The sequence below is a fragment of the Marmota monax genome, unplaced genomic scaffold (assembly GCF_021218885.2).
Source record: "Marmota monax isolate L192 unplaced genomic scaffold, Marmota_monax_Labrador192_F-V1.1 WCK01_AAM20220418_F8-fsc00252, whole genome shotgun sequence".
In the NCBI taxonomy this organism is placed as follows: Eukaryota; Metazoa; Chordata; class Mammalia; order Rodentia; family Sciuridae; genus Marmota; species Marmota monax.
Window position 1 is genome coordinate 118,164 of NW_026692478.1, and position 14,506 is coordinate 132,669.

The window sequence follows — 14,506 nt, forward strand, 5'->3', positions numbered from 1 at the left end:
TGTCTTGGCATTGGTCTACTGTGATTTTGTATGCTCGGTGTCCTGTATGCATCTACAATTTGTATATCCGTTTCCTTTTTTATTTCTGGAAAGTTTTCTGTAATTATTTCATTCAGCAGGTTACTCATTCCCTTGGTTTGAATCTCTATACCTTCCTCTATCCCGATGACTCTTAAGTTTGTTTTTTTTATGTTATCCCATATCTCTTGGATGTTTTTCTCGTGATTTTTTACCAACCTTTCTGAATTGGCTAGACTCTTTTCAAGATGATATATTTTGTCTTCATTATCTGACGTTCTGGCTTCTACTTGCTCCACTCTGTTAGTGATACTCTCATTTGAGTTTTTAATTTGGTTTATAGTTTCCTTCATTTCTAGAATTATTGTTTGATTTTTTTTATAATCTCTATCTCCTGGATAAAGATGCTTAACTTCTTCTTTTATCTGTTTATGTAATTCAATTTCAATGTGTTCTTTCACTGTTTGAATTTGCTGTCTCATATCCTCTTTAAGGTTCCATTCCATCTGTCTAAGGTATTCCTTGAGTTCTTTATATGACCATTTTTCTGCTGACTCTAGGTCCTCCTGAATATTTAGGCTGTCCTGCATTGTTTGTACTCCTTTTCTTCCTTGCTTTTTCATGCTGCTCATGTTACTTCTTGTTCTGTTTGACTGCTGAGTTACTGGTTACTCCTATAAATTTATTTGATGCTTGGGAGGAAAGGTATTAGAAGGGAAGGGAAGAAGTCACTAAAGAAAATGAGAGTAAGCAGGTAGACTTCAAGGAAGGGGGAATAAGAAAATTGAAAAGAAATGAAAAGACAAAAGAAAAAAAATAGAAAAGAAAAAAAATAATAATAATAATAAAAATAAAAATTTAAATTTAAAAAAAAAGAAATTTTAAAAACAACAAAAAAATGAAAATTAAAAAAAAAAACCCAAATTAAAAAAAAATTAATAAATGCAGTCTTAGAGTTTGATTAACTTCTCTTCCAGTAGGTGGAGCTGTGCCCACTGGGCCAAGCTTCTCCTCTCGATACGCGGGAACCAATCACTGTGCAGCAGCTCCTCCTCCCAGACTGGGCAGGTCTCCAATCCTGAGTGCCTAGGGCCTTCTCTTGTGTCTAGTCACTTCCCCACTTTTCCTCAAGCCAGGCCCCGCTCACTGGTGACGCTCACCACAATACTGGCTACACGCGAGGTCTGCTGCTCCCGGGAGCCCTGTTTTCATGAACGACTGGGCACACTCTCCCTGTTGCCATTCCCTTAGACCCTAAGTTTGTAGAGCTTGGGGCTGAGAACGCTCAGCGAAATTTGCTTGCCCTCCAGTAGCCACGCCCCTGGTAGCTGGTGCAAGAGACCTCAGTTGTCAGCACTGGTGGGAGCGGTAGCCGGGAGTTCCCCGCCACGGGTCCCACGCCACTCCTGATTCCTTCGGTCTGGCTATTGGCTATTGCGCTCACGGGAGAGCTGGGAGGGGCCCTTAAGGTTTCCCCGCTGTGTGGAGAGGGAAGGCTAGGGGGTTACACACCTGTTGCCACCAGTTTCAATGGAGTTATCTTCTCCGCCGCATTCTGGTGACGTCAGTTCTCTGCCATGGTGGTATCCCATGCAAATGGCGACAGTTCGTTTCCCTTTGCCGGGTGACCAATGCAACGGGTGGGTCCTGACTGGCTCTCCCAAGCCCCGTTTCAATCCTGTGGCCACTGCCTATGAAGGCTCGGCTGGCATTTACCTCCATAGGTGCAGAAGGGCCGACCAGTTGTTTCAGCGGGATCATTTAGTGCTGAGTCACAGCAGTTTGTCTGTGAGAAGCAGGCGAACGGGAGCTTGAATTCAGCCGATCCGGGCTCGGTGTGTGTTCTGAGAGGCCCAGACTGTTCACCCCAGATCCACGTCAGTTCAGCATTGCCAAGTGATCCTGAGCAAACAGCATTTAGACGATTTACGACTCCCTATGCCTGCGCAGCTGAAGAGGTCAGAGACTTGATCTCTCTGCACCCGCCGCCATGTTGGATCTCAGCTTCTCTTTTCTATACACATTGGTTTTCCAGGGACATGAATGACATGTGGTCAAACCATGTAGTAAACATAAAGCCACACTGAAAAGAGATTCTGTTTTTTCTCCACAGTTTATGCTGTTAATTAGTGTAATGACACATGAGATGTGAAATACTGACCCTTTGACCTTGTTGACATTTGCAACACTTGTGAACTCTCACATCCTTGCTTTCTTGTGCATGTCCATGTAATATAGTTCACACGCTTCATCATTATTTGACACACAAATTGGTTAAAGGCAATAGATAAGAGTTTATCTTAGCAGACTCTGTTTAATTAACATTTGGTTTAGTAAGCTTTCTGTTGTGTGACAAAGTACCTGAGATAATCAGCTTAAACGGAGGAAAAATTTATTTTGGCTCATGGTTTCAGAGGTTTTAGTACATGGTCACCTGGCCCTGTTGCCTCTGGGCCTATGAGACGCTACATCATGGTGGAAGCATCTTGTGGAGGAGGCCTGCTTACCTCATGGCAGCTGCAAAGCAAAGAGAAAGAGAAAGGCTGAGGTCCCCAAATTTTCTTCAGGGGTATGCCCCCAGTGGCCTAACTTTCTCCCACTGGGCCCCACCTCCTAAAATTCCATAATCTCCAAATAATGCTGAGGACCAAGTCTTTAACATGAGCCTTTGAAGGACATTCCAGATCCAAGCCACAGCAGTGTTGACCTGCCCAGCTCTGAGCTAGGCATTGCAAGGGTAAAAGAAAGAGGCTCCTTTCCCCCAAGACCCTGCAGCTATTTCAGAAAAGTCAGATATACAAAGATGTGCAGGATCAGATATTGGCAAATATCACCAGAGCAATCAAAACAGGGGGGACCTGATGTGGTTGATTGGAAAAACCTGGAACAACTCCTGTTGTGTGTCAAATAAAAAAGGTGTTTTTCTAGTCTTTTCTCATCAACACTTTCCATTTGTCCATTGTGCAGAGGTTAAAAATAAAGTTATTTCTTCTGTAAGAAATTATATATAAGATTATAATTTCTTACAGAAGAAATAACTTTATTTTCTTATACTTTTTGGAGCAATTCCTTTTCTTACAGGTAGAACCTTGCAAATTCTGTTTTATTCCACTTGGATTATTTGTTGTATAAATATTATTATAGAAATTTTAAAGGTCTGTTTTAAAGCAGAAAATAATACATCTACTCTAACAGAGGAACAAATGTCATCTGGCTTTTTCCCTTCTATTCTTTGTCCATATGCATAGATAATTTTATATTTCAATTTTACCTTTCAATGTCACTTCCTCAAATAATATTATAAACTTTTCATTCATGATATTACACAGTCTTGAGGTATCATTTTTGTGACAGCATACTCTCTGTTGGGTTGATACCCAACAGATTCTAAAAGTAGAATGATTTTACTACACACTAGAATGATTTTACTAGAGGTACCATGTAGTATGCCAGGCAGAGGTTTTGAATCAGAATTACTCTATTTTAAATTATTTTTACTCTCTCCATCTGTGCACTTATACCTATATTTTGTCTTCCTGTAGTCAAAATACAGAATTACAACCAATTCAGTTTAAATATTTAAATATCTTAATTGGTTTTTGTTTGAAATTCTAGAATCAGGCAACACCTCATTTCACAAAATAGAATAGAATAGAATTAGCCAAGCAGAGGAGGCTAATTTTATAGATAGAAAAAGACTGAGGAAATCAGAAATAGAGAAGGAAAAAAAAAAGCAGATTGATCATTTCAAAGTTACTTTTCTTGTAAAGTATAAAGCGAAGGGGCTTCCCTATTGTGAGGGCTAACACTGGCCTGTTTGGGGATTCGATTATTATTTCTCACTGTCCTGATTTCATGAAATGTCAAGTAAGCACCTCAGTTTCAGTTCAGCGATGTGGAACTTTAGCACAAGTGACTCCATTTTGGTTTGACCTGTTGGACCTTAAGCAGAAGCTCAGTACAAACCAATGGCCTCCTATAAATCTTATTGACCGCTATCTCGACAGAGTTGGTTACTCAGTACTTTATTTTTTTTTACCATTAAGTCAAATCACCATTTAATTTTTCTAAAAACGTTTAAATTGTAGTAAAACTCTCACAATATAATTTATCATTTTAACCAATTTTAAGAATATAGTCCAGTGGTATTAAATTTATACCCACTGTTTTGCAACTATCGCCACTATCTGTCTCTAGGACACTTGTGTCTTGTAAATCCAAACTCTGTACCTATCAAACAATAACTCCCTGTTGTTATTGTTTTGCCCCCAGTTATTGGCAACCACCATCTACTTTTCATTTCTATGGATTTCACTACTCTAGGTAATTCTTATAAGTGGAAACATGGATTATTTATCTGTTTGTGACAGGCTTATCCATTAGCATAACATCTTCCAGGCTGACCCATTTATGGTGTGGCATGTGTCAGGATGTCTTTTTCAGGATGAATCATATTTTGTTACATGCACATACCACACTTTATGAATCCATCGGTGGATGCTTGAACTGCGTCTACCTTTTGGCTATTGTGAATAATATTGCTATGTACATGGGCTTAGAAATATCTCTTCAAGTCCCTGTTTTCAATTCTTTGGGGTACAAACTACAAAGTGAAATTACTAGATTACATGGTTATTCTATTTTCAACTTTTTGAGGAAACATCATACTAATTTTTACCATAGCTGCACCATTTTATATTCCCTCCAACAGTTCACAGGCTTCCAATTTTTGTGTATCTTTTGTCAATACTTTTTTAATATTTATTTTTTAGTTTTAGATGGACACAATATCTTCATTTTATTTTTATGTGGTGCTGAGGATCGAACCCAGTGCCTCACGCATGCCAGGCATGCGCGCTACCACTTGAGCCATATCCTGAGCCCAATACTTTTTTTTTAATTTTAAATTTATTTTTTGTAGTAGCCATCCTGATGGAAATGGGGTAACATCTCATTGTGGTTTTTATCTGCATTTCACTAATGATTAGTGATACTGAGCATCTTTTCATGTGCTTATTTGCTATTTCATGTGCTTATTTATATATATCTGCTTTGAAAAAATGTCTATTCAAGTCCTTTATCCATTTTTTAATTGGATTGTTTGGGGTTTCTCTTTAATTGTGTTGTTAAATTGTATGGGTGTTTTTATATAGTCAGTAGATTAATTCCCTATCAGATATAAAGACAAGAATTTTGGGCTGGGGATATAGCTCAGTTGGTAGAGTGCTTGCCTTGCATGTACAAGGCCCTGGGTTCAATCCCCTAACCGCAAAAAAAAAAAAAAAAAAAGAAAGAAAAGAAAAGAATTTTAAGAATTGCATTGTAGGAAAGTGGGAAGAATTTGCTTCCAGCCATGAGCAAGAAAACTCCATCCTGACTTCTTAATACCTGAACACTCTAATGCTTGAATATACCTGGGTTTTCCAGCCCAGGTCAGAAGTTGCTTGGAACTCCCAGAATAAACAAACCAGGAACACATTTAAAAAAGAAATGAAATAATATGTGAGAAAAGGGGAGTTAAGGCATTTGTTTAGAAGAATAAATGAAAGATTAAATTGAAAATTTGTAAAGGGATGTGAAAGGGGTAAAACATTAAAGATATTTTTGTTAGTTGAAATTTTTACCTTTTATAATTGATTTAAAATTCTTTTATGGGGCTGCGGTTGTGGCTCAGTGGTACAGCGCTAGCCTAGCACATGGGAGGCACTGAGTCCAGTCCTCAGCACCACATAAAATAAATAAATAAAATAAAGGTATTGTGTCTAATTTCAACTTAAAATTAAAAAAAAATAATAAAATAAAAAATAAAATTCTTTTATGATTTCAACATCAACATTCATGTGTATGCATCTGTGAACGAACGTGTTTACATACCAATGTGCACACATCAGGAAGTGTCTATGTACTTAAACTATAAAATCAATGACCTTTAGACATTTAACACAACTTGCAGATTATTTAACCCAATTCTTTTTTTTTTTTTTTTGTACCAGAGAATGAACCCAGGGATGCTTAACCACTGAGCCTTTTGTATATTTTACTTAGAGACAGGGTCTCACTGAGCTGCTTAGCACCTCACTTATCTACTGAGGCTGGCTTTGAACTCACAATCCTTCTGCCTCAGGCTCCTGAGTTGCTGGGATTACAGGGGTGAACCCAACTCTTTTTTAATTCTTTACTCTCAAGAGGTAAGTTGGCTTGCTCACGATCACATAGCTAAAGAGCAACAAATTCAACAGTATAACATACCTTCTTGACTTTTAAACCATTGCTCATGAGATGGAACCAGAAGAAAATAAGAACTCAATTGAGAGTGCTCATCGTCTTCCCTTTCCAGCCCCAAGGGACCAGAGAACATCTATTTGGGATGTCCTCAACAGCCCCAACCTTCTCCAGGGTTTAAGGTGCACCTCTTGTGTGTCATGAGAGGACAAAGCGGTAGTAATGGATACCACATGTGATACATACCCATTTCTTCCCTCTTTGACTTTGGAATTACTATCTCAATGCTTCTGTAGTACTCAGCTGCTATAGATTGTTTCTGTCCTCACACTTGTGTTAAAATTGTAACTTCCAATAATGTGTAATTAGGAGGTGGGACCTTAGGGAGGAAATTAGGTCATGAATGGATTACTGCCCTTATAAAAGAGACTCTGGAGAGCTTTCTTACCCCCTGTGAGAATGCAGGGAGAAGATGACCATCTAAGAATCAGAAAGTGACTGAACCCTGACCAAACACCAGAGCCGATAGTCACTTGATCTTGAACTTCCAAATCTATGAGAAATAAATTTCTGTTGTTTATAAGTCATCTAGTCTATGATATTTTTGTTATAGCAGCCTACACGTACATATACACTTTCTAGTTGGTGTTTGGAAATGTCTAAAAGGGCATTTTTTGGCTATTGCAATGAGTAGGGATGCTATTGTCACTCAGGGCCTTCCTGGGGGCTAACAATAAAAATCACCCTGTATTGTGTGGATAAGCCAATGTAGAACTTTCCTTTGAAATAACCCCAAGACTCCCCTATGAAACAATGGACCTGGCTTAAGGTCCCACATGCAACTACTACACCTTCACTGAGCACTTTCTGGTGGAAGTATTATCTATCCTGCTAGAGTAAAAAAGGATGGATCCCTCCCCACTCCTTTGTCACCCTGAGGGGAGAATTTTACAGATGAAGAGGACCTTCATCTATAAATCAGACATGATTATAGCACCTTTTTCATGAGGCTGTTTTTAGAAGGTTTTCTGAGCAATTGTTAATTCTTCTATTATTTCCCCTTGAATTCTGCAACCTTCTGGCCTCACTGGAACTCCTCTGGTTGCCAGGGCTCAGGCCATCTTTGTACATTCTGGTGGGCAAGTCTAGTTCTAAGACAGGCTGTTCTGACTTCCCGCCAGTGGTTAAACCTGCCCAGAGCTATGGAAATCTACATCAGTGGATAGATTGCTGCTCTTTTCTAGTTTTCCCAAAGCTAAGATTGTGTTCATGAGTCAAACATGTTATATCACTTTTGTTTTCATAATTACCTTATTGACAAACTGAAAAGAAAGTCTTAATACAAAGAAGAAATACACGCCAGGTTAAACAGAAACCATAGTTATCCTGGCTGATAATTGAATGAATTTGTTTTAACACATAATAGGAAGTGCTTCAGAGAAAGAATTTTAACACAATCAAAAGATCCGACCCATGGGCTGGGGTTGTGGCACAGTGGGAGAGCGCTTGCCTAGCAAGTGTAAAGCCCTGGGTTCGATCCTCAGCACCACATAAAGATAAATAAATAAAGGTATTGTGTCCATCTACAACTAAAAAATATTTTTAAAAAAGATCCAACCCAGCATAGAATAGAAATAATGACTCTTGGGAAATCATAGTGTTTCATTGTGGCTCATTAGACACCATCTTTAAAGTGAACGAGAACATAGGTAAGAGTCTTTATAATGTAGCTGTGTGCCATGACCACAGGCTGTGTACAAAATTTTATAGCAGAAAGACCAGACTATCATTTCTTTAATCCAGTAATTAATCTTATCACTAATGTATGCAATAATCAGATAGAATAAGGTACAATACAAACTCCACATTATTATCTCTGATGTATTCTTGCCAAAATTATTGAACCAGAATTATAGTTTGGAATTATAGTTTGGGTTATAAGTGTCTCTTTCAGATTACAGGAAAGATAGGAGACAGAGGAACAAGCTAAATGACACCAGAGGCAAGCAAGTAGAGAAATCCCCAAAGCAAGACATTCTTGAGATCCACTCTTTTCAACAAGCCAGTACCAAATAAGTGATCAAAACAGAGTTAAGAGGCAGGACAATGTTGTTCTGACTTGAATCTTATTTTATTCTTTCCATATTTTTTATTTGTGCATTATAGTTGTATACAATGATGGGATTTGTTGTTACACACTCATATATGCACACAATTTAATGATATGATTTGGCCAGTATCATTCCCCAGTACTTGAATCCTATTTTAGACCAGTTAACTCTAAAATCAAGATTTTTTTTAGACAGGGAAACTTAAATGTAGAATTATTGATTTTATTAACTATATTGTTATTTTAATCTTTTTCTTTCTTTTTTTGAAGTATTAGGGACTGAACCCAGGGGTGTTTCCCCACCCTGCTATATCCCCAGCCCTGTTCATGTTTTATTTTAAGACAGGGTCTTGCTGAGTTGAAGAGACTGACCTCAAATTTGAGATCCTCTTGCTTCACCCTCCTAGTTGCTGAGATTATAGTATGTACCACTGCACCTAGTTGAAATATTTTTTTAATATAAGAAAATGTTTTTCTAAAGTGCATACTAAAATATATACACAGCTAGAAATGTTGGGAGGGGCTGAACAAGAGCACAAATTTGTCTCTATTTTAGACAATCCAATTCAAAGATTCTGGTACTGTTTTAATTAACAAATATTAATTAAGCCTTGATTATGTGCTCATCTTAAATCTAATGACATGTTAGCAATATAATGGAGGACATGCTGGCATAGCTAAGGAAATAAAGGTTCACTTCATAAAATATTAAAGAATCATCATGTTCTAACCATACAGTATAGACTGAAAAGTTCACAAGCTTCCAGAAACACTCAGTGTGGGCCATGTGTTTTGTAAAGGCTTCACAAGGAGGTAGGGGTGGGGTGAGGTGAACAGCGATCTGAAGGATGAGAATTTAGGAAGCTCTCTTGTGTCCCTGTGTGTGCCTATGCATGTGTGTCCTGCATGCTCACATGTGTGGTAGAGATTAATATAGAAGCATCTACTTGGGATCAGTTGTCAAATTTTGCCCACAGATTTTCCTTGCTGTAAGTATTTGAAATTAAAATTTCTATGCTTTAATGTTACCTTTTATATTTACTCTCCTAGGGTTATTATAATATATACATATTTATCCTTTTCCATGTTTGAGACTATAATTATCTTCCCCCCTCAGCTGTAATGGGGCTTAAGCTGCATGCATACATCTAAATGTTTGATCTCTGCATCTGATGATCTGTGATCAGAAAGAGGGTTGCTGTAGAAAGTGTTTCATGCTGCTATTTGTCAATTTAATGCTGAATCCATACCTAAACACATTTATCTAATTGAATAGTGTATTTTACTTAGCAAACTAATGAATTAAAGTCAATAACTTTTTAAAAATTGTTGATTGATTTGATATTGATAAATGGATTGTGTGTGTGTGTGTGTGTGTGTGTCTGGTGCTAGGGAATGAATCCAAGGCCTCCCATATGCCAGATAAGTGCACCACCATTGAGCTACACCCAATAATATTTTAAATAAAAGGGACAATAATTACTTGACCTTTGAATGCACAAACCCATCAAGGCTGTAAGGACAGAATTCTTGATTTTCATCAAAATGCATTCCTGCAAATCCTGTCCTAAGGTAGTGACAAAGCAGCTTATTTTATCCCAAAGGAACAAAGTTGCAATTAGAAGAGTGTGTGTGGTTTAAAATGGTGAAAGCTTCAGTATAAATCTCCAAAGTAGAGACTTTTAGAGCAGAGAAGTGCTTCACAGGTCATAGAGCATAACCTTTTATTACTGACCAAGAAACTGAAACTCATATTGGACAAATAACTAGTCTGAAGCCCCATGGCTCACACAGATAGCTCATGACTGGCCTAGAACCTAAGAGTCCTAAAGCCCTGATTTTTGTTTACTATGTTGCCTCCTCTTAAAAAAAATCCAGCAAAACGTGCAGAAGAGTAATGAATAATATGTGGATCATATGAAGAGCCCAGTGTTCCATAATGTTTGTATGTAATACACAAAAATACGGTTCAAAATTTGGTATAAATTGAAAACATAATACATTGATCATGCTAAATACTGTGTTTTAAATATAACCTTCAAAGACATATAAATGTGAGTTCTTTTTTTGGAATCTATAATTGCTTTTGAGGATGGTTCGAATGGCATGAATCTCTTGAAAAGTCCAGGCTATTTTTTAAAATTCTGTTATTTCTGTTTTATATATATATATATATATATATATATATATATATATATATATATATATTTGTTCTAAGAATAAAGCATATCTGAGCATTTTGTAGGTCTAGAAAAGAGCGCCATACAAGAGAGGGAGGGTAATTAAAGGAACAATTTCCAGGAGGAAAGAGCAAGGGCATGGGGTAGAAAAGATCTGGTATGAAAATAAGTTTAGTATGAACAAAATGGAGATCTGACTAGAACCAAAAACATTTAGGAGAATACTGCAAATGTTCAGGAGACTAAATAGCAAGATGCAAAAAAAAAAAAAAAAAAAAAAAAAAAAAAATTCCACTAAAATGGACACACCCTCCTGCCAAGTCTACCAACATTTGTGGATCATGAATTACAAGCTGTGCCCATATTTCTCTCCCCCCAACAATAAATTAGAAAGTCTGTTTCCAACAGTCATTTTTCAGTCCCCATCTGTGTCCAGCATTCATCAGTCTGCACAGTTAAAATGATCCAGAGTTCTTAAAGCAGTCAGTTCCACAATTCTCAGGGTACAATGCATCTTTGGTGGTTTTTGGTTGCCATTTTTAACTGGACAAGTCTGTAATGTAGTGGCATTCCCTCCTCCACCAAAGAATCTTAATTAAGCTTCTTCAGAGACCCTCACCATAATTGTTCGCATTAACAGAATATTTGCAAAAATTTCTGGAAAAAAAATGCAATGTGGGTTAGGACTTCCTAATTTTTTGTGAGGACTAAATTGCTCTGTCTTGCAAAACCTAAGTTTGGCTGCAGACATGATGATGTTACTTCTTCTTTTGTGGTAAAACTTGTAAAACCTCTGACTAATCTAAAAAATGGGACAGAAAACATTGTCATGTAAACCTTCAAATCCCTCCTCCCATTGGGTACAAAGTCCCAAGAATGGAATTCCAGATTCAAGGTCCAGAGAAATTTTTAGGCAATAGGCCCTCTGGACCCTACAGCCAATAAATGAGCTTCCTGAAAATTCTCCAGATATCCAGCTTCTTCTGTCCTACATTAATAGGAATTAGAATCTAGAAAAGAATTCTAGTGCAAGACGTGTGGCTGATGATATGTGTGAGGGCTTTCATGCTTTGCTTTGGTTTTGTTTGTGTTTTTGTTCTTCAAATTCTATTACTATTTCATAAGAAACATAAAATAAAATGACTGTTATAAGGTTCGAAAGAGCCATGGAAAGTGGGCTAAGATACCTTCACAGACCAGACAGTCAGGGAATGTCTGAAATGTATAGGGCAGATGAGGAGAGATTTATGGTAAAATCTGATAAAGCAGTGGATTTTGTGCTCCATAAAGCAAAGAGGGAGCTGCCAAAGAATTTTTTTAGCAAATGCCCCAAATAATGCTAAGATTATAGGAAGAAGAGTCTTGAAAATGAAATGGAATTACTAAGGCAGGGAAAGACCAAGGGACAGCTACAACACTTCTGTATTTTCATAATGTTTTTTGTCCATCCCCACTAATGTGGTCATTCTGACACATGAGAGAGAAGAGCGGGCACTGGATTAGAAGAATCAGGCAGTGGCCAAGATTACTTATGGCTATTATCAAGGAAAGGTTAACCCCCAAAGCAGAAGATAAGCCACTCACAAACCCTAGAAAACTGGCTGGTTGGACACAGAAAGAAAAGAAAAGCTTCCCCATACTATTATAGAAGCCAGATTTTCTATAGTTACAGTTTTCACTATTAAAAATCATCAAATATTAGAGTAAAATGAACACAAAAAGTATCAAAAGTCAACAGAAGAATTAATTCCGGAGGAAAAATGTATATACACAACAAAAGACTTCTCAGTAATTATAATTAGTAGTTCCCCAAATATTCTACAGAGTATGACATCCATAAAGAATCAGAGTTCTTAAAAATCAAATGCATGATTGATCCACAAAGAAGCAGACAAGAACCCCATCTCAGGAAATGGGCTGAGTAGCAGAATAGACCATGACTTGAAACTCAAGTTTGTTGGCTGTCATCTCAATCTGACAATGTAAAGAGTTAAAGGATTAAAAAGTATGAGGGAAAAAAAAAGTGTGAGGGAAAAGTTAATAAGCTAATAAGCATGGAGGACAAATCAAGGAATACCAAGATCTCTCTATTAGAAATCTCAAAAAGAAAAGAGAGAGCGAATGGAAGACAGAAAATAATAAAAGAAATAAGAAAAGAAAATTTGCATGATTTGAAGAAAAATATCAGACATCAAGTGCCATGCCAGAGAGAGAGAGAGAGAGAGAGAAGGAGGGAGAGAGAGTCCTGTATTTAACTCTATAGAGGTGACGTTTCTAAAGTCCAAAGATAAAGAAAAAAAACATAAAAGTTTTAGGAAGGAAAAAAATAGGAACACATACGAAATAAAAGAGTCTACCTCACTATGTCTCTCATTGTTTATATGGACTATTACAAAATAATGTCTTCAAAGTTCTAAAGGAAAATAATTTTGAACTAGAATTCCGTGCAGAAGTTACAATTTCAGAAATATAAGGACTCAGAAATGTTGTCACATTAAAAAACTTTCTAAAATAATTACTTGGAGCTGGATGTAGTGGTGTATAATTGTATCCCCAGCTACTCAAGAGGCTGAAACAGGAGGATCACTTGAACTCAGGGGTTCAAAACTAGCCTGGGCAACATAGCAAGACCTTGTCTCAAAAAAATAAAAGTTACTTGAAGACATGTTCCTCTGAAATCAGAGAAAGAGGTAAATAGGACAAAAAATGGTGAACAAAGATATAAAAGTATTTATAATGTGTTTGTAGACAAGCTATATTGTCAATAAAGTATTCTTAAGAAGGGTGACACATAATATAAAAATAATCTAGAGCTAAAATTCTGGATGATTTTAATAAAACATGGAAGGTGATAAAGAAAGGGGGTAGGTAAAGATGCTAAGGGTCTTGTTTTGTTTAGAAAGTGATAACTATTGACAGTGATTCTCAGCATTGACAGGAAGATTTTGAAATGTTTATTAATAAATTAATAAAAGTGAACATATAATCTTCAACCACTAAAGGAAAAGAAAGAACAGATAAACTCAATTAATACTGAGAATTTAAGAGAAAACTTAGTTTAGGAAAAAATATTACAGAGAACAAAAATTGCATGAGTAGGGGCTAGGGTTGTAGCTCAAGAGTAGAGCACTTGCCTCACATGTGTGAGGCACTGGGTTCGATCCTCAGCACCACATCAAAATGAAAAAATAAATAAAGCTATTGTGTTCATCTACAACTAAAAAAAAATTAAAAATTGCATGAGTAACTAAACACATCAATGATAACAATGGGTCAAACCCTTAAATTATTTTTGTTTTGTTTTGTTTTCTACCAGGAATTGGACTCTGGGGCACCTAATCACTGAGCAACATTCCCAGCCCTTTTTCTTTTGAGACAGGATCTCACTAAGTTGCTGAGGCTATCTTTGAACTTCTGATCCTCCTTTGATCCTCCTGCCTCAGCCTCCCAAGCTGCTTGCATTACAACAGTGCACCATCAAGCCTGGCTAGGTTGGTTTTTTTAAAAGTTCAGGCTACAAGCTATTTACAAAAGCCATGCATGGTACGCCAGGCATGGTGGCACACACCTTTAATCCCATTGGCTTTAGAGACTGAGGGAGGAGGATCAAGAGTTCAAAGCCAGCCTCAGCAATTTAGTGAGGCACTATACAATTCAGTGACACCCTGTCTCTAAATAAAGTACAAAAAGGGGATGGGGATGTGGCTCAGTGGTTAAGCACCCCTGGGTTCAATCCGAAGAAGAAGAAGAAGAAAGAAAGAAGAAGAAGAAGAAGAGCTATGCATGCCTAAATACTCCAGAAAAGGATTTGAATTTATTTATTGCTATTGGAGATTGAGCCCACAGATGTTTTACCACTAAGCTACATCCCTAGTCCTTTTTATTTTTTATTTTGAGGCAGGATCTTGCAAAGTTTCCTAGGGTTTCACTAAGTTGCTGAGGCTGACCTGGAACTTGCAATCCTCTGGTCTCAGCT